This window comes from Alligator sinensis, unplaced genomic scaffold (genome assembly GCF_000455745.1).
Source record: "Alligator sinensis unplaced genomic scaffold, ASM45574v1 scaffold412_1, whole genome shotgun sequence".
Lineage (NCBI taxonomy): Eukaryota > Metazoa > Chordata > Crocodylia > Alligatoridae > Alligator > Alligator sinensis.
This window is the reverse complement of record NW_005842474.1, coordinates 342,986-369,440: the sequence shown is the minus strand read 5'-3', so window position 1 is coordinate 369,440 and position 26,455 is coordinate 342,986. Positions and strand designations below refer to the sequence as shown.

General features: G+C 43.2%; 1 long non-coding RNA gene across 1 annotated transcript in view; it reads left to right on the top strand.

The window, feature by feature from the left end:
• LOC112551464 overlaps positions 1 to 25,410 on the top strand; it is a 52,658-nt gene extending 27,248 nt beyond the window's left edge. The window contains exon 4 of the long non-coding RNA XR_003095777.1: positions 25,199 to 25,410. This is a non-coding gene — a long non-coding RNA (uncharacterized LOC112551464). The remainder of the gene's footprint in view (positions 1 to 25,198) is intronic.
• The last annotated feature ends 1,045 nt before the right edge of the window (positions 25,411 to 26,455 follow it).

The following is a 26,455-nucleotide window of genomic DNA, read 5'->3' as shown; positions in this document are numbered from 1 at the left end:
TTGCATTGCATTGTCTTTCTTGTCTTTAGTTCCTTTTACTTGTCTAAATTTGGATTTCCGCTTTATATGCTTCATTGAAAATGAAACCACTTATAATGAAAAATTATGTAAAAAAAGCTTCCATTCAAAACAGCTGTGCAAACTCTCATCTTCCTCTAAGTATAATTGTGATAAGTACCATAGAAATGCCTAGAGATAAAATGTACATTTGTGTGTATGTATATATGTATGTATGTATGTGTATGTACATATATCCATTAATGTGTAGATACATGCATTTACTCATACATGTACTGAGTACGTCACACATGCACATGTGTACTGGTAGCAGATGATGCTGTAAGGGTTGAACTCCACCATCAATTCTAACCCTTTTTATCAGTTACATATACATTTGGCATGTCTTTTCCCTTTGCTTCTTTTGCTAATGTATTTAGAGTCATGAATGACATTCTTTTTCCTAGATCCACAGTTTGTGTTCAGTTTGTTCTGCTGCTTGGTGTTTTTGAATGATGCGTGTGTATCTTGGAGTGTCTTTCTTAAACTTTTCTATTTTTGCACCCCATAAAATTTGGCTTTTCTATAATACAATATTATATATTATATTATAGATATTATACAGAGTATAATGTTTATAGTAAGTGAATTTGAAAATGGTTGATCTTCATAGGACAGTGAGACCCTCAGATGGGTCTTGATCCAAAGCCCACTGACTTTAATGGTTCAATGTATGCAGCTCTACTGAATTCAGTGCACCAACTTTCAGCAGCTGAGGTTTTGGCCCTTGTGTCTCATCAAGATTGCTTATTTTCTGGGGAAAAAAGAACATAGTAATGGAAATCCCCATTAAGATCTATGCTAACTCATAGCATAGTTACGATAGCTAATTAATTTCTACCTAAGGATATGATGCTTAATTAAATCAAAACTTCTTTGTCAGGAAGTACACATCTTTAAATGTAATGATGTTTTCCACTAGTGTCCAGTGCTTCATGGAACTTATGTTTTTTTCTAGAGACCTTGGGGGAGGATCAGTGCAAGGGCTGCCAGATATTATTCAAGGGTTCAGTAGGGTCAAGTTTTATGGCAAGGATTTATTAGATGTTCAAGTTGCTGTGCAGTGAACATAAGCAGTTTATTATGACTTCTTGCTTATTGTAAATATTCAAATTTTAAGGGAAAATACACAGGGCATTATGGAGGAGTAATTATATATATGGATTTGGAAGATCCAGTGAACTATTTTTTTAAATTAACACAATAAGTTGTATTGTCTTTAAAGGTAGTACTACTTTTATGAGGTATTAATCCCTGTAAGAACACACCTTCAGGAGATCTCTAGTTCCCAAGAAAAAGAATGTGTGACTGAGAATGACTAAAGCCTGTTGAAAAAACAGGATATAAAAGCTATAACTGTTCAGTGAAAAGGTAGAATTGGAACCAGCTGGTGAACTCCTGAAAGCAACCAGGGATAACCTTTGCTATGCCTCTATGCCTTTGCTATATGGAGAGGAACATGTGACAAGGAAGCAACATGACAAAGTAATGTCTGAGAAAGGCCTGGGAAGAATATCTGACTAGAAACGAGTACTGTATGAAGTAACCCTTGGAAATGCTGAAGATGGGTAAACTTTGGTTTAGGACAGATTACTTCCAAGTGGTTTCAGAGCCTAGGCTCAGTTTCTAAAGGTTAGCTCTCCATGAGTTCTTTTAGTTTGGCAGTGCCAAAGGACTGTTAAGCCTAAAAAGGCCAGGGGGTTGCCACTCTTTGCAACAGAGAAAATGGCATACCATCTGATATAATAGGAAAGTGCAACTTCTTGTAACACGAGCTGAAAGACTTTTTGTGGAAAACCTGTTTGGTTGGTTTCTCTAGAATCCTCATTTTTCCCTGGAATGGAAGTCACATATGAAGACAGTGTAAAGCCTTGTAGCACATAGTTGTCACTTATTCATCAGAAAAAAAATAGAATGTACTATTTTGGTTACCAAGCAATCTTTTTTTAAAGCACAATGACATCTAATGATTAATAGACACAGTCCACAGTGCTGTCAGCAGGAAGCCAGTCTAAATGTGGGGGAAGCCTAAATAATTGAAGGGAAGAGGTAATGGAGGCAGCCATTAGTTTTACTGAATAAGAGAGATTTCACTGCTTGGCAAGCTGCCCAAATTAAGAGTCCGCTTTACCATTCACAGACTTCATGATGAAATTCTCATGTGGAAAAAAGAAGTTATAGTGTATCTAGATATGTAGACATCTTTGTGAAAAACTTGTATCTTAACTTGTATCACAGCATGTCAAAGCCACAAAATAGCTCACCTGTCAGAAATAGCTGGATATAGTTTTAGAAAGAAACCTTCATACCTACCCCCAGTACATTTTTTGCTAGCTGTGGAAAAGTACAAGAGTCTTTAAGTGGTGTACATGCTAAAGGCAACTGAGATGTGTCCTCTGTGGGATAAAATTATGAGCATTGTAGCTGCTAGAACCAGCTAGTGATTTCTTTGGGTGCAACACATGGAACACCTTGAGGCTGATTTTTCAGAAAGACTGAGGGACACCTGAACAAGGTGACAAGTGCCTGGCGCCTTGAAATTGAAGGACAAATATACCAAATTTTACAACCAAGAGCTGAGGCATCCAAAGAATAAGTGCTCTTAAAAATTGGCTTTAGTCTACTATTAGAGGTGAATACATAACCTGATAGTGCAAAACTGTAGTGTGTATATGTTAATAGCTGGAATGCCAAGGAATAGGAGTCCTGTGATAAATGTGAAAGAAACTCTGGGTAATTGTTTTTTTTTCTCTTGATTCTGAAGAATCTGTGCTCAGGTTGGTCATACAGCATTCTGCATAACCTAGTTTTCTTCGAATCCTAGCTGGAATTTGATGTGGGACTGTAACACTGTGTCCCTGCCATGTTAAGCAATTCATTCACAGTGCAGAACTTCAGTTAACATTCTGTTGTAAGAAGAGTTGTGTTAACATAAGGAAAAGGTTGAGGGGTGAAAAATTAAAAAAATAATACTTTACATAGTTGGATAATTTACAAATAAATCAATTTGAAGTGAATAAAACAGGATGATGGTGAAAATGGTAGGAGACAACAAGGTAAATTGTTGTCAGGCTTATGAGTAAAAGCTGATCATAAAGGAAGTTGGTGACCAAATTTTGTTTTCATGATGTATATATAAAACAATAGGTAAAATACTACCCCTAATTTGGCAGAGCTTGATTAGGGAACATTCAGAAAGCACCTGGTAATAACAGGCTTTCCTTTAAAAATATGTGATTTGGGAGAAGAGATTAGAAAGGAAGAAGGATGCAAAAATGGCAGTGGCGTGTACCTGTGAGCTATCAGAAGGCTCTCATAAACTCAGCATGTTCAAAATGATCAGCTTCATCAGGTAATTTTAATGCAGTACTAAATTTCCCTGTAGCTATAACCATCTATAAAATGCAGGTAAATATATGTCCGGGAATGCCTGGTTGCCAAAAAGGCGGCGTACACCCGGTGGAAGGGCGGGGCTATTTCAAAAGAAGAGTATACCTCCACTGCTCGGGCCTGTAGGGGGGCTGTTAGGAAAGCTAAGGCAGACATAGAGCTAGGACTAGTGTCCAAGATCGAAGATAATAAAAAGTCCTTTTTCAAATATATAGGGAGGATGAAGAAGGCACTGGGAAATGTGAGGCCCCTGCAAGATACGCTGGGCAATCTGGTGGTTGCGCCAGAGGAGAAGGCAGACCTCTTTAACAAATTCTTCACCTCCATTTTGTTGTGCAGGGACCGGGACACCCACACCGTGATTCAAGACGGACTCGAGGGGAATGCCTCCAGACCTAAGGTTGAGGAGGACTGGGTTAGAGTGCTTCTGGAGGAGCTGGATGTGTTCAAATTAGCAGGTCCAGATACTCTCCACCCCAGGGTATTGAGGGAGCGAGCAGGGGTTATTGCAGGGCCGTTGGCACGGCTTTACGAGCACTTGTGGTGCTTGGGCCAGGTGCCAGATGATTGGAGGATAGCCACTGTGGTCCCCATCTTTAAAAAAGGGAGGAGGGAGGACCCGGGCAACTATAGGCCTGTCAGTCTTGCCTCAATCCTTGGGAAACTCTTTGAGAAGATCATCAAGGAGCACATCTGTAATGGGCCAGCATCGGGGATGATGCTCAAAGGCAACCAGCACGGTTTCATTAGGGGCAGGTCATGTCAGACCAACCTGATTGCCTTTTATAATCAGGTCACAAAAGCATTGGATGCAGGTGTCGCCGTGGATGTAGTCTTTCTGGACTTCAGCAAGGCCTTTGACACTGTTGACACCCCATCCTCATTAAAAAACTAGGTGACTGTGGCATCGATGCCTACACAGTCAGATGGATTACAAATTGGCTGAAGGGTCGAACTCAGAGAGTGACCTGGGGGGAAGTGGGCAGCGAAGTCCCACAGGGCTTGGTCCTTGGGCCCGCACTGTTCAATTTCTTTATCGGCGATTTGGACGACGGGGTGAAAAGCAACCTGTTAACAAAAACAGGATGTGTTTCAATATGGACAAGTGCAGGGTGCTGCACTTGGGCAGTAGTAACCAGCAGCACACTTATAAGATGGGAAACTCCCTTCTTGAGAGCACAGAGGCAGAAAGGGATCTTGGAGTCATCATTGACTCCAAGATGAACATGGGCCAACAATGCGAAGTCACGGTCGGCAGGGCTAACCGGACCTTATCATGCATCCACAGGTGCATCTCAAGTAGGTCCAAGGAGGTGATCCTCCCCCTCTACGTGACACTGGTCAGGCCACAGCTGGAGTACTGTGTCCAGTTCTGGGCACCCCACTTCAAGAGGGATGTGAACAACATTGAGAGGGTCCAGAGGAGGGCCACCCGCATGATCTGGGGACAGCAGGGCAGACCCTACAGTGAGAGGCTATGGGACCTGAACCTGTTCAGCCTTCACAAGAGAAGGCTGAGGGGGGACCTGGTGACTGTCTATAAACTCACTAGAGGAGACCAAAAGGGTTTGGGGGAGACCTTGTTTCCCCTAGCGCCCCCCAGGATAACAAGGAATAATGGCCACAAGTTGTTGGAGAGTAGGTTTAGATTAGACATCCGTAAGAACTACTTCACAGTTAGGACGGCTAGGATCTGGAACCAACTTCCAAGGGAAGTGGTGCTGGCTCCTACCCTGGGGGTCTTTAAGAAGCGGCTTGTTGCCTACCTGGCTGGGGTCATTTGAGCCCAGTTTTCTTCCTGCCCGGGCAGGGGGTTGGACCTGAAGATCTACAAGGTCCCTTCCAACCCTACTTCTATGATTCTATGTCTTACTCTGCTACATTAATATAAGAGTTTTAGGCCTCTTCCAAGTTTGTACATGGTGACAGGGAAACCAATTACAGCGTCATGTGAGAAGGTCAGAGTAGCACATGTGAGGGTAAGCATTCAGGAAAGGTATGTTGGCTGGGACCATGATTCCTTGCAGTTTCTCAATATCGGTTTGGTCTGAAGGACACAATCCTGGCTCCTTCATAAGGGCAAAATACTAGTGTCTAGGCCCAGTCTCAGCCAGATGAAGTTCTGAAAGTAATTAACATAACTGCAAGATTTTTCTAGGAAGGGGGTCATAGAATCATAGAGAAATAGGGCTAGAAGAGACCTCCAGAGGTCATCTAGTCCAACCCCCTGCCTGAGCCAGGATCATCTCTATCCAAGCCACCCCGTACAAACCATAATCTAAGATCTACACAAGATTACCATAAACCCTGACACCATATAAATGTAACACGGTAACCTGCCATAGGTAAAGTAGGGGAACTATGGTGGCTAGTGTCCTGCTTCTGTGAAATGTTGTCAATATATGCTCAAGAGATCCCAGGAAAAGGACCACATCCCGCACTACAGAGGAAGGCAAAACCCCCCACAGTCCACACCAAAATTCCTTCTGGGCCCCAAATGTGGCTACCAATCTCACCCTGGGTGAAGGGGCAAAACCTTCTAGCCAGGAACCTCTAGCGTTGGTCCCAGCAGGTGCATTGGCACACCCCAGTCAGCCTCCAGCCTAGGCTGTAGACAACACCCAATGCCTCTGAGGAAGGCTTAGAATCACCCTAACACATGCAGCTGAAAGGGGGATGGGGAAGGGGGTGCACAGAAACAACTAGCAAAGCCCTGAAGCATGGGAAATACCAGTAGTAGAACATAGACATAGCTATTCTCAGATCATTCCAACCAATGTCTGTCCAACCTCTTCTTGAACACCTCCCATGATGGAGAGTCCACAACTTCACTAGGCAGTCTATTTCACTGCGTCACTATTCTAACAGTGAAGTTTTTCTGAATATCCAATCTAAACTTACTTTACTGAAACTTCATGTAATTGGTCTGCATCCTTCTCTCTGCAGCAAGACAAAAAAGGTGCTTTGCCTCTTTCATATGGCAGCCCCTCAAATATTTGAAGACTGCTATCCAGTCTCCTCTTAAACTGCTTTTTCACAAGCTGAACATGCCTAGCTCCTTCAGCCTCTCCTCATATGACTTGCCTTCCAAGTCCTTGATCATCTTTTTTGTCCACTTCTGGACCCTCTCTGACTTCTCCATGTCTTTTTTAAATGTGGAATCCAGAACTTCACACAGTACTTGTCATAGGGTGCTATTGGTATTGACATTTCTTCATTCTCAGACCCTAAATCTTGCTCCACCGCTGTGCGTCTTTCCTGCCATGTCTTGATGATTCTATAGGAGGCTGGAGAAAAGCTATATCTTAGAACAACTGATCAAGTGTGTTGCATGTGGTGCTGCCGCCGCCGCCCGGGGCTTCTCCACCCTTATACCATGGTCTGTTTCTTACCCATGGATCTTGACAATATTGGCTATCAAATAGATAGTTACAGTCCTCTGCTCTCTCTCTCTTTCATATATCCAGTATGTCACAATCAGGATTGGGACATAGCTAGTGCCAGTTCATTTGCTCCATGCCCAAAGTCATATAAATTGAAAAATAAGTGTAACAACCCGGGGCGGGCAAGCTGATACTCTCAGTCCCTTCCCTTTTTTAGGGCCTTCTGAACTCAGTGGAGCCTCGTTACATTATCCACAGGGTCTTCTGGCCTTATATTCACAAATTAAATTAGGATAAACAAAAGATCACAGGCATGACTCCGCCAGTCCTTGGTTTATTCCCATGGGTCACCCCTGCTTTCGTGGACTCCAGCCTTAGAGGGCCACTGGGCTCGGGTTTTTACCCACTCCTAGGACGTTCAAGCCCCATTGGCCCTGATGCTCTTAGGGGGCTGGACTCAATGATCTCCCGAGATCCCTTCCAGCCCTAATGTCTATGAAGTCTATGAAAAGGGAAAATCTGTGTTTTTCTCCCTTTTCCCCATAGGAAATGGAAAACCAGGATCCCTGATGGTGAGTACTACCATTGATCTACCAAAACTCCCAAATCCTTTTGCATAGTGCTGCCATCCAACCAGGTGTTACCCATTTTATATATTTGTGTTTTTTATTATTCCTCCCATGGTGTAGTACCTTGCGTGTGTCCACATTGAACATGTGTCCTGTTAACTCTAACCCAACTTTCTAATCTGTTGAGATCCTTCTGAATTGTGCTTGCATCCTGCAATGTGTTCTCAATCCCTCCCAGTTTCATGTCATCTGCAGATTTGCTCAAGAAGCTTTTTATGTCAGCATCCAGATCATTAATAAACATGCTGTGCATCCACCATGTGAGGATACTTGTGCCCTCCCACAAATGTGGGGGGGCAGCATGGGCGGCTGCAGCAGTGGTGAAGGAGGGAGTGGGGAAGGCCTTGCACAGCTGGGGCAGGGCATGGGATGGAGCGGTAAGAAGCTTGTTCGGGGAGTGCAGGGAGGGGGGGCAAGTAGCCCGGCAGGGCATAGTGGGCATGTGCCCCCGGATCTGCATGTGGGGCAGGGTGGGCAGGCTGGGGACAGGACTGTATTGGGCTCTTTCCGGCTCAGGTATTGGGCCACACTGTGCTTAGGCCAGGTGGTGGCAGCGGCAGTGGTGCTGGGAGCAGGGCTATGGGGTGGGGGCTGCAGGCACCCAAATATTTGCTGTAGCCCCCCAATCCCCTCCCAGCGCTGCCACTGCTTCTCCCCCCTTCCCCTGAGTGCAGCACAGCCCACCAAGCCCCACCGGGAAGAACCTGGCACAGCCTTGTCCTCCCCCCACCCCTTGCCCCCAAAGGCCTGGGTACAGGGTGGGCTGCCACTGTGGGCTGAGGCTGGAACGTATAGTGTTTTGAGTGCTCCTTTTAACTTCTTTCTAACTAATTTCCTTGTGCCTGTGTAATTTCCCTTCCTAAAGTTGTATATTGGTTCTCAACCTTTTCAGACTCAAGGAACCCCCAAGTTAGACTCAAGGCACACCTCAGCAAATGCCAATTCTCACTTAGTCCTTGACTACAGAAAAACAAGTCTTCTGTTGCAAAGAACTCACAACAAGACAGAATGTTTTTGATACTATGGATTCCTATTTGAAATCTCTGGGTTTATCTTGTGAATCATATGTAGGTGTTTGCACAACTACTATTGTGTGGCATCCTTAAAAACATCTCATGGCATCCCAGGTTGCTGTGGCACCCTGTTTGAGAATCACTTATCTAGAGTACCACTTTCTGACCACATCTACCCTATTCTTAAGTAATTCTGAGCAGTGGCGAGAATGTCATATTCTTAGCACTGCCAGACATACCATTGTAGGTGAACCAAGACCACTACCCACACTTAGTGAACTGAAAAGAGAAGGTTACTGCGAGTGAGTATATTTGCATGGTTTCAAGTCAAGATAACACTTAATTTTAAATTTAACTATATGCTGAAGTGTAAAGCAAGCAGTTAATTGCAATGTCCTCTGCAATTAAATGACTTTTGTAATCTGGGTATCTCTGCTGGTGCACCCTAACAGATACTTACATTTTTCTTCTAAATCTCCTTTAGAAAACTTTCTTTTGACTGACTATGTTTGCTATTATATTCTTTAGATTCCTTCCTCCCTCTTTCCCTCTCCTTCATCCTTGTCTATTCTCCTTCATTTCAATGTACAAGATCTCAGATAAAGACCTTCAAATTTTCAACTGCCATCACTTTTAATTGCCTCATTGTAAAACTCTGGTATCTGGGTGCCATAGTTCTACACATACACTCCCCCCGCCCCCCGAACTCCCCACCTCCCCCCAGCTACATAAAAAAACAGACTGGTTTCTTTTCACTTGTCATCTCCTTGATAGGGGCATTTTCATTTACTGCCCTGATTTCCATTCCTTCCCCTCCAACCTGGAATACTTCCAGAACACCTGTCACTGGTATTGCTGTGCTCTTCACTGCTGTGCCAAGTGGCAATATCTGTTTAATATCCTTTAAAGAAAGCATAGGGAGTTAATGTGCATACCTGCAAGTCAGTGTAGAAATAAATAATCAAATAAAATGTATAGCTTTTCATTAGTATGTTGAGCATAAGTTTCCTTTTGACAGGTTTCCTTACATTTTAATAGACTTTTTAGCATTCTATTGAGTTATCAGATGCAAAATTATTGAAAATAAATTCCAATCCTTGTTCTCACATGCAGCACCTGCTCCAGTATTGTAATTAAATGTTTCAAGAGTGTGAATCTTAGTATAGAAAGGTGCTTGCTCCCTGTCATCATCAGTACTTTATGAAACAGAAGTTGAGGAAATTTATATTAGGATGACTTTAAAATGGGCAATCATTAATTATAGAAACACATATATTTGTAACCATCTTGTCATGGTATCACTTTATTGATACTTAACAGGCTTATCTCACTGTTGAATTGAGTGGTCATTTGGTCAACTAACAGCACTGATTTAGATAGTAAGACAGGAAATTCTATTGTTTTGTGGGAAACAGATATTACTGAGTTAAACGGTACTCCAGGGTAGTGGGGGCCAACCTTTTTGGCAGGCGTGTGACAAATTAAGCATAGCACCTTCCCCAAGTACCACCCCAAACCCATTCCCCTTCCCAATCTGCTGCTTTCCTTTCTTCTCTCTGCCCTGTGCTCCCTATTTAATCTAGTGCTCTTCTTTCTGCTGACTGCCCTATCTGTTGTCATGCTACCTGCCCCTTTCCCAGTCTGCTACATATAGAAGCTGCCTGTGCCACTTGTGGCACCCATGCCACTGGTTTGCCTCTTCTGTTCTTGAAATGTTACATATCTAGTGTTACAGATCTACTGTGCGTAGAAACATACATATGCATTCAGGAGCAAAAATCCACTTTTAAAAACTCCATGTAATCAAGACAGCGGGGTAAGGAACTGGCAGAGGAGATTTTGGAGCCCTTGACAATGATCTTCATGAAGTTGTAGAAGATGGGCCAAGTACCAGAGTACTGGAAAGCGGCACTTGTAGTGCCCCTCTTTAAAAACAGCAAAACGGAGTGCCCGGGGAGCTAAAGACCAGTTAGTTTCACTTCAAAGGCCATTTGCAAGCATCTGGAGGATAAAACACTAATCACAAGCATCCAGCATGGATTTATGAAAAAACAAATAGTGTCAAACAAATTTGATCTCCTTTTCTGACAAAGTAACTGGGTAGACGAAGAGAATGCTATGGATAGTCTGATAGGGCTCCTGTTACTTTCAGGGAGAAACCACCCAGGGATGTCCCCAGATGGGGAAGATTCCACATCAGGGGTGGCAGTAGAACTGGCTACCAGAGAAAGTTATAGGCTGTGAGTACAGACATAGACACACAGAGCAGGTATGGGCAGTAGGAACCGTACTGCAGTGCTGGCAGCTTAGCAGTAGGGCAATAGGTGGAACCCTGCATAGGAGACAAGATAGTGCTATAGTAGTGGCCAGCAGCAGTAAGCTACCCTGTAGACCAGTCAGCAAGCCTAAGCTGAATGCACCATTAGCCAGCTCAGAGAAGTCACCTGACTGGAAAGGGGGAGGGCCTGGGAATCATATAAATCCAGGGTTTGAGCCAGGGAAGTCAGTTTGGCCATGAAGACTGAAGGAGAAAGAGCTCTGCTGGGAGATGATTGTTGTTGGCTGACTTACAGAGATCCCGCCAAGCTTGAGAATGAGTAAGGATTTAAGGGCTGGTAGGGAACTGAGACCCAGAATGGGGATATTTTAGTACTCAGCCAGTGAGCTGGGATTTTGTGTTATAACCAGAGGGTTTATGTTCTGTTTGAGTTTTCATTGGCAGTGTGGGATGGGATTATTAGGGGTGAGTGGAGGCTTCATCTGAGCCACTGAACAGGGCAGAGTTGGGGCTAGAGAGCCCTGTGCCTGAGTGGGGTAAAGATCAGGGCTAGGAGTCCAACAAGAGAGGAAAGTAAGACAGAGAGAGAGTCAGAGGCCTAGCTTAGGAAAGAGGTGGAAACAAGGTTCAGGGACCTGCAGCTCAGGAGGGGCAGAGGCAAGGGCCAGGTGCCCATAGCTAAAGATGGGCAGAGATTAAGAAAGGCAAAGAGGCCACAAGCGACATGATAACTTTGAGCCCAAATGGCCCATTGAGATGATTCATGCTTACCACCTGTGAAACATGGGCATAGCTGTAGGGGAGGTCTGATGCTGTGAATAGCCCATAAGGTGAGATATGTCCAGGGGGGGAAATGTACAGGCCAGGAAGGCCCACTGAATGTGAAAGCAAGATTGAGAGCAGCAGGTTTTAAATGGGGATTTGCTGGCAAGGAGACAGACCTAAGCTCACTGTAGGGTTCTTGGGCAACCTCCCTTATCCAACATTATTAAGACTATCAAGGCATGGTAGGTGAGAGCAAAAGAGAGAGCAGCTTACAGGCAGAGCAGGGCAGGAGCCATTTGGCCACCAGGAGGCATCATGACCATTCATGGGACATCGTCCTGATACAGACCTTCTTTTAAACAAATTGGGAAAATGTCAGTTAAACAAAACAACTGTGAGGTGGATAGGCCACGGGCTCAATAGCTGCAAGCAAAAGGCAGTTATAAACAGGTCCATGTCAGAATAGCAGGAGGTTTCAAGTGGAGTCCCACAGGGGTCTTCCCTTGGCCTGGTGCTGTTCAACATGGGCTTGCCATGTGCATCTGCCTCTGGGCAGGCAGGGGATAAGGCTCAGCCCAGCGGCACGATGCATGTGGCATTGAGCCGCTCCTGGGCCAGCTGCAGTGGGGCTCAGGGAGCAAAATCCAGCCCACAATGGCAGCCACTTCTGCTGTGCACAGATTGGGGGGTGGCACCTGGCCCATGCGGCCTCCTCCAGGGTACGTACAGTGGTGGGAGCCTCCTGCTCTCCTGCACGAGCCACCTGGGCTTGATCCTCCCACCACCCACCTGGCTGGGGCCCCCTTTACCTTACCCCTGGTTCTGCCTCTGTTGCACTCTGTCCCCCACTGTAGGGGCCTCGATCTGGCCCTTGTCCCTGTCCTGCCTCACAGGTTGATCTGCTGGGCTGAGGGGGAGGGGGGGTGCGCACATGCACGTATGCTCTCAGTCCTCCCCAGCCTCAGATTGACCTAAAGAGTCTCTGTGATCGACAGGTCGATCACAATCAACCAATTGGTGACCACTGTTGTAGATGATTCTAAATTATTCTGGATAGTCAAATCCCAATCTGATGGAGAGGAGCTGCAGAAAGAACTGACAAAGCTAAATGAGTATGCAAAAAAAAAAAAAAAAAAAAGGTAGATGACTTCAATGTTGACAATATAAGGAAAGAGACCTTGGAGTCATTGTAGTTGACTAAAAACATCATCTTAATGTGCAGTGGCAACCAAAGAAGCCAATAAAATGTTGGGCATCATTAAGAAGGGAATTGAAAACAAGACAAAGAACATCATCATGTCATTATACAAGTCCATGGTATGCCCACATGTTGAATGCTGTGTACTGTTCTGCTCTCCACCTCTCCAAAAATATAATAGAATTAGAAAAGGTGCAGAGAATGGCGACCAAAATGATCAGGGAGCAGTTACCATGCCAGGAGAGACTACAAAGGCTCTCCTCAGTTCGGAAAGGAGAAGGCTGAGGTGGGTTATGATTGAGGTCTATACAGTCATTTAGGATGCTGACCAAGGAAACAGAAAACTGTTGTTCACCAAGTCCTATAATACTAGAACTAGGGGACGCCCACTAAATTAGTAGGAGACAAGTTCAAAGCTAACAAGAAAAAGTACTTTTTACACGGAGCGTAGTTAACTTGTGGACGTCATTGCCAACAGGGGTAATGGAAGCAGATAACATAGCCAGGTTTAAAAAAGGATGAGACAAATTAATGGATATTAGATCTATTAATAGCTACTGAATAGAATGGTTGGAGATGTTTCCTCTGGCATCTTTAACCAATAATGGTGAATGCCGGGGATGGTCAGGGCCAGATCCATGGATAGGCAAACTAGGCACATTTCTAAGGCCCTGAGCTGTGGGGGGGAGGTGTGTGTGGGGGGGAGGCTAGTCCTTCCCTCCATGGCAGTGGTGCAAATGGCCCCGTTGGCCTCCTTTCCCTTCCCCTCTGCTGGCCTCACTGCCACTGCCTAGTGGCAGCTCTAAGCCCTGTTCTCTGTGGGCAGCAGTGCCATGAGTTCGGTTGCCTAGGGCCCACTAAAGGGTTAATCTGGTCCTGGGGAGGGTAATCATTTTAGATAAATCTGGCTTAGTGCTCTCCCACTAAAGCAGTGGTTCTCAACCGTTTTGGACTTGAAGCACCCTCACTGGACTCGAGACACCCTTCCACAACTGTTGTAATTTGAGTGACAGCCAGTTTCAAAAACTAATTTATATTTTACAGTGTTTACTTCTTTGGAAAGGGGTCTGACAGTAGAGGTAGCAGATTGGCCAGGCAGGGATAAACTTGAGACTGCCCTTATTTGCTTATCTCCTCATATGTCCCAGCAACCTTTAAAGGAACTGGTGGCACCCCAGGGGGCTGCAGCATTTTGGTTAAGAATCATTGTTCTAAAGGATCCACACCTGCCACTGTTGGAGACAGGCTACTGGGCTAGATGGACCATTGTTCTAACCCAGTTTGGCACTTACGTTCTTAAGTCCACTGCTCTAAACAAAGGAAAGAAAGAAAATCTAGAGGCAGGCATGCTAGGACATAGGGAGAAAGGTGAGAGAGTTATCTGAGTAGCTGGAAGGTGAGGGAGAGAGAAACATAAAAACCTGAATTTGATCTAGAAGGTAGCAGGGAACAGGTTAGTTAGAGGGGCTAAATATAAGCCTTGTATCAGGTGAGGTAGGTAATTTTTGTAGTTATGAGTTTGACCTTCAGAGAATGCATCAAGTCTAACAAATTTACTTTGGTCTCTTGGAGAAGTAAGGTGTAATTCTTTCTGTTATGTAGGGATTTATTTGGAAAGGGTTTTTATATCATTTTACTTATAATGTTGTTGCTAATATACCAGAACCTTGCATAGGTAGTTCTATGTGAAAATAAACAAATATATTACAAGCCTGCAGTGATCCTGAAGATGAAACAGGAACAAAAGCTGATCTATAATGGCTCAGGCAGCTTGCCAGCTACCCTTTCACCATATCTTTTCTTATAACTTATTGTATCATCACAACTTCAGTCACATGGTTCTTTTCTAATTCTCTTTTCTTTTGCCATTTTAATCTTTTAAAACTCACTTGATAAATTATTCTTATAAATAGCAATGGTCTCACCAGGAAAAGAAATGACATCCTTAACATTATTAAGCATATTGCCTGCATGAAGATTCATGATTTTTTCCCCATAACCAACTTACTTAATATTCAGGAGCTGTTGGCTTAATGAGACACGTACATTTATTTACCTTCCATGAAGGTTTTTTTCTAGATGCATTCACCAAAAAAAATTTGTAAAATGTAATAGTGATATTAGTAATAGCCAGAGAGAGAGAGAGAGAGAGTAATTCATTTTATAGTTCAGCACAATTTCCTTCACTAGACATTGCATTATTATATGGTCCTCAGTGCTATCGGACGCGAGCAAACAATGATTACTAGATTTCTTCTCGCAGCACCTATATTCCATATGGCTGTATTGTCTCTATTTTACATCTAGGGAGCTAAGGCATAAGTTACAATATTTGGCTTGTTCCAGTTTTTCTGCGTCGCAGTTCAGTACAGTAACTACAAAACCACTTTCTGTAGCTCAAGGCCAAACAGAATCATTGCAATAATTGTATGGCCTTGTTTGGCTCTGACCTGAATAAAGCTGGCCAAAGATCAGGTTTGCCAGTTCAGATGTCACAGACAGTTTCTATCCTTTTTTACCTCTCCACCTTGTGATCAGGCAGGATACTGCATGTGTAATCTGTTTTAATTTCCCAAATGGATTTTAAGTCTAGTGAGGCTTTTAGATATTGGCAGTATTTCATTCAGACAATCTCATTTACTGACAGAATACTCAGCAAAATCACAAGGAAGTCTTTACCCAGACTTCTTAGCAGAGGTGAAAACTCCATCTAAATTCAGTCCAACATCTTAACTCTTTATTTAGGGATGCTATCACCTTGACCATGGAACTCTACAGGGAATCCCTACCAAATTTAGCTCCTCTCAAAGAAGTGCCCATCTCTTCCACTAGGGACAGATATTTTACATAAACTGGTTTAAGTGATGAGAAACTGGTTTAAACCTGAACCTGAACAGAGAACAGAGTCTCGGGACACATGAATCGGTTTCAAAATGGCTGAAACTGGTTTAAGATAAACCTGGTTGAATGTAGAATCAGACTTAACTGATTTGGGTCAAACCAGCTTATACAATGTCTGTTCCAGATCCCTTGTTGGTTTAAGGTAAACTAGGCACCCCCAGTATCCCTGGGTGGGTTGGGGCTCTCTGTTTCACAGCAGAGCTGGCCTCTCCCCTCTGCTCCCTGGCTGCAGCTCCAGAGACTGTGGGCTGCTTCCCCCTTCCCCTCACCACTCCCTGCTAAGCAGGAATTCCCCCCTTCCCTTTGCCTTGCTGAGGAGGTGTCTGTCTATGAGCTAGCAGACCATATGCTGGCTACCGTCCATGCTGAATCAACAGGTAAATCAACAGGCAGAATCAATGTGATGTCCTCATGAGAAAATTGGAGGAGTGTGGACTTAACTCTGAGACAGTCAGGTGGGTGAGAAACTGGCTGCAGGATAGGAACCAGAGAGTCACAGTGAATGGATCTATGTCATCCTGGTGAGAAGTGGGCAGCAGTATCCTGCAGGGGTTGGTGCTGGGTCCAGTACTTTTCAACATCTTTATTAACAATTTGGATTTGGGGGTGAAGAGCTCACTGGCCAAGTTCACAGATGACACCAAGTTATGGGGAAGCATGGTCACACTTGAAAATAGGCTGCAGATACAGGAGAACCTAAATAGGCTGGCAAGTTGGGAGGGTTGAAATCTGATGAAGTTCTACATCAAGAACTGTAAAGTGCTCCGCCTTGCGGTGAGCAACTCCCAACACACTTACAGATTGAAAATAGGCTGCAGATACAGGAGAACCTAAATAGGCTGGCAAGTTGGGAGGGTTGAAATCTGATGAAGTTCTACATCAAGAACTGTAAAGTGCTCCGCCTTGCGGTGAGCAACTCCCAACACACTTACAGATTTGGTGGCACCAAACTGAGTAGCACCATGAATGAAAGGGACCTGGGGGTAATAATAGACCAGAGTATGAATATGAGCCAGCAGCGTGATGCTGTAGCCAGTAGGGCAAATAATACTCTGGTATGCATCAATCAGTGCATCTTCAGCAAAACCAAGGAGGTGATTCTTCCACTGTACTCAGCACTGGTGAGACCACAGCTGGAGTACTGCGTCGAGTTCTGGGCACCACACTTTCAGAAGGACATGGACAAGCTTGAGAGGCCAAAGAAGAGCCACCCATATGATCAGAGTGTTACATAGCATACCATACGAGGAAAGGCTGAGGGATCTGGGGCTCTTCAGCCTGAAAAAAGGAATGCTGAGAGTGGACCTAGTAGGAGCTTACCACTACACTAAAAGAGTACATCAAGGGCTCAGTGAGCAACTGTTCACCAGGGTAGCCAAGGGGAAAGCCAGGAATAACGGCCACCAAAGAGCAATTCAGGCTCAACATTAGGAACAACTTTTTCACAGTCAGGGTGTCTAGACTGTGTAATAAGCTCCCTCCAGAGGTGGTGCAATCACCTACCATGGAAATCTTCAAGAGGAGACTAGACAGTCACCTTGCTGGGGTCACCTGACTCCCAGTTATCTTTCCTGCTTGGTGCAGTGGGCTGGACCCAGTGATCTTGCAAGGTCCTTTCTGGCCTCACAATATATGAATCTATGAACAGGCAAAATCAACAAGTAGCTGGTAATGTCCCTCTAATGGGGTCATAAACACTGAGTTAGAGGGTGATAAGCACTGTTATAACTTCCCTGAGTGACTAATCATAGTGTCCTGCTGGAGCCTGGCCATGCCCCCCTCAGCTCAGTGCTCTGAAAGAAAGGGAGGGTTGCTTCAGCACCCCCCAGCTTCTAGCCTGAGCCACTGCAGGCATGCATCTTCATTTCTGGGATGTCTGTCCAGTTACAAAACTGATTTAGCCTGGGCAGGTTAGACTAACCTGCAAAAATTGAATCAATTCAGGCTCAGGCTTTTTGAATGTCTGTCCCTACCCTTCAAGGCCTGGGCCTCCAGTAACCATCTAGGATGTCCTTTCCTAAGCTTTTTCCCTAAGAGTTCCCTTGCACTAATCACTAGAGAATTCTCTCTTTTGGAACCTCTTTTCTTTAGAATCAGCCTTCATTGAGCGGGCTGGTAGCCAGATTCCCCCAAGCTCATTAACTGCTTAAGTGGCTACCGGGCAGCCAATTACTGAAAGGTCCAGTGGGATGCTACCCTTAAAAATATAAGAAGTGCTATATTGGGTCAGACTAATTAGGCTAGATGGACCCATCTAGCCTAATATCCTGTCTCTGACAGTGGCAGAAGTGGATCCTATAGAGGGAGGGTATTGAACTGGATATCTCTGGAGTGATCTGTCCCTGATTTGATACCCTCCCTGGAATCTACCATTATAGGTTTGTTAGTTTTAAACCTGTCATCTACTAATTTCAGCCGGTGTCCCCCAGTTCTAGTATTCTGGTACTTGGTGATCAGCAGTTCCCTGGACACTTGGTCTATACCCTTCATGATTTTATAGACCTCTATAATATCCCCCCACCCCCCTCAGCTTTCTTCCTTCTAAACTGAAGATCTGTCCTTTTTAGACTCTCCCTTCAAGGAGGACCATATGAAACACTGGGAAAACTGTTATAAAGCGGGTCTTGCAGCAGCTAGGGCATTTTTATGTTTTACATGAAAGTGTTGCTTTCACTGAACTGCTATCTATGACTCTAATTTGAGCCAGGACTTTCCCAGCTCCACGGTAGGAACCCTGGAAGCTCTGGCATGGTAATCTGCCCCAGAGCCTATGAATCCTGGATCCAAGAAAAATTGGAACCCTACCTTGGGTTTGATAGAAGCTTGCCAAGCTTAAGGTGTTTGGGATAAAATATTTTGGACTCAACAAAGCAGCATTTTCTAACAAGAACTAAATGATCCCAGCAGCAAGGGCATGATGTCAGATTGAATTAGATGGTGTGTTTTTAAAAGCATACTTAGTAGGTCTCATATCTCCATAGTAATTTTGAGATTGCTGTCAAAAAACAAGCCCTGGATACTTTCTCATGCTCTGAATGTGTTGCATATTAAAAAAATTGTGGTGTGGTGCTGGGAATGTGTCGCACCAATCTTGGGAATATGTGTGATACAGATCTTGAAGACATCTTTGGGTACGTGCCAAAAAAAAAGAACTACATGACATATTTTGGCAAGCACCAAAGCAAGAACAAATGGGCAAGCTAGTATATATAGACCTTAAGTCTTGAATGAATATCTTCTTTTCAGCTGTAGTTGGATTGGATAGTTCACAGCAGGACAAAGGGCCAGAAAAGATTATATTAAATACATTTGAGAAGAATACTGAACGATGAATAATATTCATGGAAAATTGGTTTACAGGCTAGTCATAATTATTTTAATTATTTGAGGGGATACACTGTTACCATCTACTCAAGTTGCTATGAAAAATTTTATGTTCAATGGATTGATTCAGCTGCCCTAATTTAGTTAGTATTCAATGCAACGTTTATGATAAAAGTACCCTGGAAATTCCCAATAGGAAAAGTTGACATAGTGCTCTACTACTTGCAGTACTCATGAACAAGATAGCTCTGTTCTGCAATAATTGTAATTGATTCAATAGCTAATTCAAACATGTTTCACTGAAGCCCCAAAAATCAATGCTGTTATAAATAACTGTAGGTATTCTAAGAACTGTACTGTAGTTCCATATTGGTGGTATCATTGCCACCTGGCTTTGCTTTTCTTAGCACTTTTGGGGACTACAAATTGCTGATGACAGTATCTACAGCTATGAATCTGCTGCTTGTGCTAGTTTATTTTAAAATATAGATAATGGTATTTCAGAATTATCTTCTGTAAGTCTGATTCTGTTGTGCAAGAATGGGCTGATACAGTAACTCAACTAAACGTTTTTAATACCTAACCAGATATGACATTAAGCTGGGGCAGAGTAACTCTGGGCTGGCAGGCGGGCCCCCTGCTAGCTGGGGATGCACCGCCCTGGCTCATTGTGCTGGCGGTCTCGGGCACATGCAAATATGCATGTAAATTTACATGTGTGCCTGAGACCGCCAGCACACTGAGCCAGGGCAGTGCATCCCCAGCTGGCGGGGGGGGGGCAGCCTGCCAGCCCAGAGCTGCTCGGCCCCAGCTTAATATACTGCTGAGAGGCTGGCTGGTGCACAATAGTGCTACAGGGCCGGGTTAGCCTCATGCCCCAGCCGGCTCTGGTCACTGTCTACACAGCCCAATAGGGCTGCAGGTGTGGATGGTGACACTTTATTGAGGAGCTAATTTGCCAACTCTGTAGTGAAGCACATATGTTGATGACCCCACTACACTGAAAACTAATTTTATTCCAAAGATAAACATAGCCACTACATCCCAGATCCCAGAGTACTTGTATTTCTGATTGTTGGCCTATTAGGGACAATGCATCCCTCTCAAACTGCACATCACCCAGTTGTAGAGTTAATAATTTCCTCCATATGAACAAGTTTTTCAAAAAGATAAACTGAATTGTTGCTGCCATTTTATAGGCTTGTCCCCAATATGCTGACCTTTGTAAAACAGTGAGTGTCCCCCTACCTGGATGAGAATGATTTAGGTGGACTGTTTGGAAGATATGGAACAGCACTGTCAGGAGACTATGGTATGTACCAGAGCACCAATCTTGGGCCCTGGTATGATCTGGAGAACCTCACCAGACCCAGACACACCAGGAGCCTACTGGGAGGGGAAGGGCCATCAACGTGGCAGAGGAAGCTGAGACTATGACATCTGGGGCAGACATGGTAGCCTCCGCGCCTGACATGTGGAGGAGCCAGGTCATGGGACCCCAGAGCCAGTCTTTCTTGGCCAGGAGGAGCTTGGCTGGAAGATAAGTCTGTGCTGGCCCTAGCAAAGTTTCCCTGGAGCGGGGGAGCACAAGCAAGGCAGAACTTGTGCAAACCATGCAGAGGTGTGAAACTGATAATAGAAGCTGGACCAATGGACTAGAGATGAAGTGAAACTAAGTAGGACATCAAAAGCCTGCAGTCATCCACAGGCAAGATGACTCTTAAAGCCACAGTGAAGGAAAAGTGCTACCCAGACTGGTAAGATGGACATTTAAAGGGTTTTATGCCTGGGACATTGAACTTGGGTAATAGATAAGGACAAGCCGGTTAAGGCCTCCTGTCCCATAGACTTAAAGAAGAAACCAGCTCTCAGTGGATGTAATGAATTGATGAGCAAAATTAATTAGTCGCGGCAAGTAAGCCAGTTAGTTGACTGGACTATTGGGGAATTGATTAATGGAATGCTGACAGACTTTATAGCCAAGAATCTAGGGGATGGATAAAAGAAATGAAATGATGTGACAGCATGCAGTCAATAGGAGGGGACCTTAGTTGATTGATATAGCTCAACTGGAAATTGATGTTGTGACTCTAATCAATTAAAGTAAGAATAAAACTGGGTAATTGCTAAGAAGATGACTGGCTGGTTACCAGGTCTAAATACACTGTCCATGGGAGGACGAGCCCGAGAGGCTGGTCACATGCTGGTGCCTACATAGGTGTGGTAAGGGCAAGGTGTAGGGGAGGCAGAGCCCTGTGAAGGGCGATCACGAGCCATCCTACTCACCAGTGGTAACAAACACCTCTCCTCTCCTTATTCTCTTTCTTCTTTTGAACATCAAGGCATGTTGGTTGAGCATTAAGGGAGGTGGTCTAGAGTGAAGGTGAGTGGCAGCTGATCAGTCATCATCAAGCATGAAACTCATGTGGTACAAGAGAGGAAAGGTCCATTTGGCACATAGATTGGAAGTCTTAGACTCTAGACAGCAAGAAGTAGGAAAAGAAAAGATTGTTAAGAACTTGAGCTTCCCTCTGTATCAGTGTGTACATTTTCTGAGCGTGTCAAGTATTTCATAGCCCAATACATGGCCACACTCTGTCTTTTGGTAGGTGCATGTAAATTTGGAATACTATATCCTCTGTGGCCAGCTATTGGAAAAGACCCATAATGTATAGATTTGTGAAAGACTGTTACCTGAATTTACATTGGAGTAAGCTCTACATCTGGCAGGCCAAATCAAGTCAGCTATAAATAATGTACAAATGCTTGCTGAGGGAGCTATTCAGCCTGTAAAAGTAATTGATACTCAGTAATTCAGAAAGCACAATCTGAAGAGGACACAAGAATTTTTCATGCTCCTAGGAAAAACTTTACTGTTGTAAAACTAGGCCCTGAAAATTGACATTCATGTTTCTGCTGTGATTCTATAACCTAGTTGCAAATTTCAATAAGAGTTTTGTGGAGAAAACAAAGTTAATAATTGCAGGCCTGTTGAATATTATTATGGTATATCATACCACACAATGAAACCTTCTATGAAATATTGGTCTGAGAAACTACCATATTGTTTAAATGATGACTGCACTGAAATCACAGTTATTTCTAGTCTGAATAGATTAGTTCATTTCTCATTCTGCAAGGCATGCCTGTTGTGGAAATAGTTCTTCAATATTCATTTATCAACAATGCTTTTATAAATGACTTTAAATTTCTTCCAAGATAAGACTGGTAATCAATTCCCTTAAAGACTACACCAATGTTAAAATATTAGGCTAACAATGCTACATATTTTTAGTAAAATGGTAAAATACTTTGCTCTAAGCCATCATGATCTGGGGTCATTTCTTAACTTAGAATTTACAGAGGACTTTTGAGTTTTCTGTATACAGACTGTTTTAATGGAGCACGTGGCACTTTTATACACTTGGAGCACATGACTGGGAGTGGGTGGGGGGGAGGGGTGCTTTAATTAGAGTGGCTCTGAGAGCCAGAGGCACCTTTTCAGGAGCTGGTGATGACTTAGGACAGTGAGTGCAACCGGTAAAATGTGTTATAGAGTTCTCATATACATCTGTGATGTTCCTGAGAGGTGAGCGTGCCCAGGAAACTCAGGTCCATGTGAAGTTTAAAGGCCACTTAAATTAAGCATAACCCTGAACCTGCTACACCTTTGTATATGCCACATATTGGGATACCTGAACCTCTTCAGCTTCCGCAAGAGAAGGCTGAGAGGTGATCTTGTGGCTGCCTACAAACTCATTTGGGGGGGGGGGGGGACAGCAAGAAATAGGGGATACAATGTTTACCAGGGTGTCTGTTGGGGTAAATAATGGCCATAAACTGGAAGAGTAAATTCAGATTGGACATCAGGAAAAAATTCTTTACAGTGAGGATTGCCAACATGTGGAATAAGCTTCCAAGCGGGGTGGTGCTGTCCCATTCCTTGGAGATGTTTAAAAGGAGACTGAACAGACACCTGGCTGGGGTCATATGACTTTCCTGCCCAGGGCAGGGGTTTGGACTCAATGATCTAATAGGTCCCTTCCAACCCTAACATCTATAAAATGATGAAACATGATTGTTATATATGAGGTGCATCGTTTTTAGGCCTCCGTTTTCCTCTTTAAGTCAGAACAATAATATCTAGCTAGCTAATGGGGAGTTTTAAGCTTTCTTAAGTGAAATGCTATTTGTGTAGTATTATTAAGGCCAGTTAGTGCCAAAGACAGCACTAGATCCTGGGAGCTGGTGCTCACCTTTGGCACAGGCTTAATTTTCACAACCTCATACACTCCAGGAATTCTATACTAGTATGTGCTGAAATATAATGCTTGCTATATTTGGGATTTAATTATTCCAGTACTGTAGTGAAACATGCATTCAATCAGATCAATAATGCCCCACTTAGTTATATCATTAAAAAGGCTGGCAGTGCATGTCAATGTGTAGCTTCTATATTGGTCAGTTCTTGGCATATGAACTGGCTTTTTTTTAATGATCATATCAGATAAATTACAGATGAAATAATAGAAGGGCAAAAGAGTTGGCATGGATGAACCAGACACATGAGCGTACTGCAGGTGTCTTATTTGATTATGGCACTCATCCCAGTTCCAATGGCCTCTGCTGACACTGTTTATAGCAAGTTACAACCTTTCATGTTATTACTGGGAGTTTTTTTCTAAGGTGACTTCAAACTGGGGTGAGAATGCAGTCCTTTACTATAAACAGTCTTATTGTTAGCAGCATTAACAATGAAATCTATTTGTACATTATTTGGGATTTAAAAAGATTTTCCTTTTCTTATTTCTATATTACTTTCAAGAGCAAGGTCTTACATCTTTTCTGCAATTCTCACCACATGATTATGTCCCTGTGCTCAGAAACCTCTGAGCGATGATTACAAAATTCTTCTGTTTTATTTTTGTCCTTCAGTACACACCAATTCTGACTGGAGTTGGCCTGTAGAAGCCTTAGGCCATTTAAACAAAGGTTTCAGATGGTATCCACTAAAAAGAGAGAAATAGGAAAAGGATTGGAAAGCAAACGGGTCCACTCAGTGGATTTACCATTAGCTCTGACACATTATTCGCCAGGCATTAAAGTTAATCAAGACAAAAAATCAATCAAATTTTATTTGATCAGAAAACTGGTACTCAACTTTCTACTGTTGGCAATAAGATGATAACTGTGCATGTGTGATATGACATTGTAGTACCTCACCAAAGTGAAAGGGCAACACTTGCCATTAATCAGTACTCTATAATCAGTTATAGAAAAGATTGCCTACCTCCACTAATAAAAGCTTGTTTCAACATTTTCAATAAAGTATTTGTTCAAGAGCACTTAAAGGTAGCAGTAACATAAAGCGTTGTTTCAAATATCAGCCTGTCATTCTCAATCACTTTTTGAGGGAGAGGAAAATGAAATGTGTCCTTTTTAATGCCTTGTATTAACTGAAGAATGAAACTGTGATGTAATGATTGAGCTGAAACCACAATGTTCAGGGGCACTAGTGTTAAATCACCTAGCTCAGTCTTTCTATGTTAGAAGATTAGTCCTGGCTGGAATTAATGTGCCTCTGTGCTAGCACATCATGTTTTCCTTGGGAAGGCTTACTCTATGAATTCTTTTATGGTAGCTCAGGATTCATAATCTCAAACAATTCGTGACGTTTCAAATATTTGCTTAGAGATGCAGTCAATAAAAGATGACTATTCAACAACACTTTGACTCTCAAACTCATGCTAAACTGCGGCCTACTCACAAAAATTAAAATACCAAATACTAATGCTAACTGCATAGTGCAAGAGGATGTGAGTTGATGGCTAAGCCATCTAAGAAGAAATAATAAGGTATCCCTTACAGCTTATTTTACTGTATTCATGATGATATTAAGCAGGCTCCCAGTTGTCTGGTATGTGACCATGTGAAACGTATATCTTTGATTAATTAGTATGGTAAATATTTCTCTTGCAATTAACTCATGTTATGGACAGGAAGGGTCATTCTCCATATGTGATAGGTATCTCCTCCTGATTTACTTCTGTTATGGCTAGTGATTTCCTTGATTTCCACCCCCTGACCCCAGGACAGTCCTCCAAACCTTGTGTTTTCCCTGGTTGTTAATAAGTTTCTTGATATGTTCCAGACTTAATAGAAATGGATAACTTCTTGTCACTGAGGAAGGTAATTCATTTAAATTGGAACTTTCTGATAACCAGTAATGAGCAGTTTGATTAACAGGATTTTCCTGGCAGTTACTGCTTGGGACTGTTCCTTGATTTATTCAACTAAAAGAATGCCTTGAAGATGCTGGTCTAAGGGTATAAGAATGAAGTGAAAATGGCTAACAGTATGCGCTTCAAGAGTGAGAAATCTCTCTGACACCAACTACTGCTGCACCCCAGCCATCTCAAGAAGCTGGAAGAAACAGACTCTCTCTCTTATGGCCTGTTTGGTGAGAAACCATCACCATATAGCTAATTACTGGACTGCTTTGGTTTGGGCTCATTTGACTTTGAATACTTGTAGTAAATAAAACCTTTCTGTCACTCATCAAACTAGGTGTCGTGTCAATCCCTTAGGCTAGTCCAGAATCCTAGGTTTTTTATTTTCTAACACTTCTAACTCAGTCTCAGGCTACCTGGCTACCTGCTGTGCTGTTTTATTTACCTCAAATGTGATTAGTTCAAAGCATAGTCTCGGAAGATAATGTAAGATTTCATGGGGAAAAAACAGAGGAAAGATGTCCTCTGCAGAAGTCACAATTTATACAAGTGATTTGGAAACACTGGATATGACTTGATTGAATATGAGATGCACCTATTTTGTATCTTACTTTCGTTTCTGGTATTTTCTACCAAGAATTCAGACAACATCTTATACTGTGAAATATCCAGTTCTGTTTTTTGCTTCTTGTTGTTGTTTTTTGTTTTCAGTCGGCAGCCACAATATGGTAGTTATTATATATGATTTCACTGAAGTGCCCTAGGGAAACTGAATTCTAACTGGATTTATAGGTGGTCAAACAGGACTCAAGCACCTAGATTTCCCCCTAAATCACAAATGTGATTCTAATTAATCCTACACATTGGGTGCGTCTACACATTAATTAATGCACCGCCTCCTCCCCTCCCCATCATGAGCTGGTGCATGGGTTTTTTTAGATGCTAACGGTGCAGTAGCCTAATACTATTGTGAAGTAGTGTATTAACAGAGGTTTTGCGCGCACTACTGTACAGTGTTATTAGGCTACTTAATAGTTAGCATCTCATGTAGAAGTACCCATTGGCCACAAAAACATTTAAGCACTTAGATTCATTTGGTATGACCACATTGCCTTAAAAAGATATCTAACAATATAAACTTGCCATATTGTGTATTTTTAGAAATGACCTGGATCAGCCACCTAGACACCTTGTTCCCACTTAAGCTCAATATACTGAACATCTGTACATGTCCAGAAGACAATCTTGGGGCTAACCCCAGCTACATGCACCAGCCCTAGGGCTCTG